Source organism: Brassica napus, unplaced genomic scaffold (genome assembly GCF_020379485.1).
Source record: "Brassica napus cultivar Da-Ae unplaced genomic scaffold, Da-Ae ScsIHWf_999;HRSCAF=1405, whole genome shotgun sequence".
In the NCBI taxonomy this organism is placed as follows: Eukaryota; Viridiplantae; Streptophyta; class Magnoliopsida; order Brassicales; family Brassicaceae; genus Brassica; species Brassica napus.
Genome location: NW_026017034.1, coordinates 14,924 through 17,345, shown reverse-complemented (window position 1 = coordinate 17,345; position 2,422 = coordinate 14,924). Strand labels below are relative to the sequence as shown.

At 36.5% G+C, this 2,422-nt stretch overlaps 1 long non-coding RNA gene across 1 annotated transcript; it reads right to left on the bottom strand.

Moving 5' to 3' along the window:
• Positions 1-292: 292 nt before the first annotated feature.
• LOC106434379 lies at positions 293-1,944 on the bottom strand. The gene is made up of 5 exons (XR_001286742.3): positions 1,807-1,944; positions 1,414-1,628; positions 1,164-1,327; positions 1,034-1,090; positions 293-906 (listed from the first exon to the last, which is right to left on the bottom strand). It is a non-coding gene; the product is annotated as an uncharacterized LOC106434379 (long non-coding RNA).
• Positions 1,945-2,422: the final 478 nt, after the last annotated feature.

Genomic DNA, 2,422 nt, shown 5'->3' with positions numbered 1-2,422 from the left:
TGTGAGTTTTGTAAAAGTTTACCAATAGATCCTTTTTCATATAACTTCTTTTGAAATCCGACCACGTTTTGGTATCATCTGCTGATTACAGAATCTACGATGACTCTTGCTGCTACCAGCTCCACAAAACACTCATTCATAGCTGGTATCTGATGTACAGAAAAAATGTAGTTTTATTTCATGACACCTCCCAACCCAAAAAAATAAACATAAAACGACATGATTTTAGCATTATTACTTCTGGTGTATTGAGAGTGAGACAGTTAAGGTGTGACTGGTGACCAAGAGAACGAGGAAGAACACTATGTTTCTTAATATTCCTTAAATTTTTTATCATTCATGAGGAATGAATTTTCCTTTTCATTCCTTTGTTCGTAGAGAATTATAGAACAAATATATTTCTCATTAATTTTGATAAGGAACCATCATTCCTAAAATTTTATTCCTACTCCATCCTTTCCTATCCGTTCCTATGATGGTTACCAGTCACACCCTTAATTTAATAAACTTGTCATATTTCTTTCCTGATGTCTCTTCCTCGAGCTTTACTGTTTTCTTTACTATCTTGGCTTAAACTTGTCTTTTCACTACTACCATCCCCCAGCGTAGTAGTTGCTGTCGAATGATCACTTGTTGAACTCTGTTAAAATCCACAGTTATTGGCCCTTGGCATCAAAATAAACATGACCAACTCTGACAGGCAAATCTTTACGCTTCTTGGAGATTTTGGACTTATCAAGAACAACCCGATTCACAGGGCTCAAAATCCGCACCCATTTTGTTCTATCTCTCTTAGAAGATTTTCTAATGTGCATCCTTTTGAAGAAGCGTAAATATAAACCATCGTTTTAACTGTTTCCAAAGGTTAGCACCAACATCGATGATCTTCTTATCTTAAGATGCGTACTACAATTTCAACCAGGAAACAAAGTGTTAGCAAACTCTTACGATGTGCCAAATTCAAAACTCATAAAATTCTAGAGAATTTCTCGGTAAACAAAACAGAGGATACTTATAGAAACAAAAATGACACCTTGTTAACAAATATAGGCTTTCCATGGAGCTTAATCATGTTAAGAACCTTAATTGTCTGCACATGGAAATAAACGGTTACTATTGTGTAGAGAAAGAAGTTATAACTCTTGGAAAAGGGAAAGACTTACATAGTCCTCACTATGATTCCATAACCTTAATGAAAATTTTGTCACCCTATCTTTGGGAACATAGACATTAATTGATGAAATCCAAAAACAAACAGAGGAGCATACTGTCAACTGAAGACCACCTCTTCTACGTATAACCAAAGCGCCCAACTTACGAACACGACCTGCACTTATTAACAATTCCCACAGGAAATCTCCCGAATTAATCTGAAACCTAAAGTTGGTGCGAGAGAGAAAGGAGAAGAACTACCTTCTTGGTTCCTCTTAGCGGAGTGTTCGCTCAGAAGAATAGCACCTGCTCAAGGAGCTATTAGAGTCGTTATCTAATTCTACTTATTTGTTTCCGCTACTGCACAAACATCGTCGATCTCGAGTTATGTTGCGATTGATCCATTCATTACGTTTCTCTTGAACCTTATAAATTAGGCCTCACTTCCAAATTAACCTGTGTTCTCGACCCATCCTCTGATCAGATTGCACAATTTTTAATTTAAACGATTAGTGAGATTGTGAGATCAATAATATATACTAATAAAAGAAAGACAAAAAGTGATATTTTGTAAAGCTGTGCAGTTATTTTGGTGCAAAAACAGAGAATGAATGGCTTTATCTGTAAAACGCAGAGAAAGAGATGAAGTTATACCTGATACTTGAAACGGTGAGTAGATCGGTGTTCTGGTTGTATGGAAGACTCGACTGCAATCTACGAAGATCACATGTGAGAAGATCCGTGAGAAGATGAAGCAACATAATACTTTATTGGGTATGATAAATGTTTTCTAGAGCCCAAGCGCTAAAGTCCACAAGCAAGATAAAAGCCCGTATAGAATAAGTCACAAAAACATACGCGGATTGTTTTTCTAATGCCACTTGTCCAAAAACGCTCCTAGGTGATTGTGATTGCTGACGTGGCAGCAGGAAAAGAGAGACAACCCTACTTTATGAGTTTTTTGCATCCAAAGACACTTTTTGAGTTTTTATTACACTACAAGACACATTATACTCCTTAGACACTTTCTTTAACTCATTCCATTCATTTTTAACTAAAACATAACTAGTAGGACCCATTCATTTTTTTCACCTTCTTCTCCATTTTTTTTCATCTTCTTCTCCATTTTGGTCTTGCAAAAGTGGTGGATTCGTTTCAGATTGAGGCGGAAGCGGCATTAAAAATTCTAGGTAATTGATTCCATCAACTTGAATCCTAGAATCTGAACGAAGCCTTTCCACCGCAAACAACACTATTGTTGTTCGCTGTC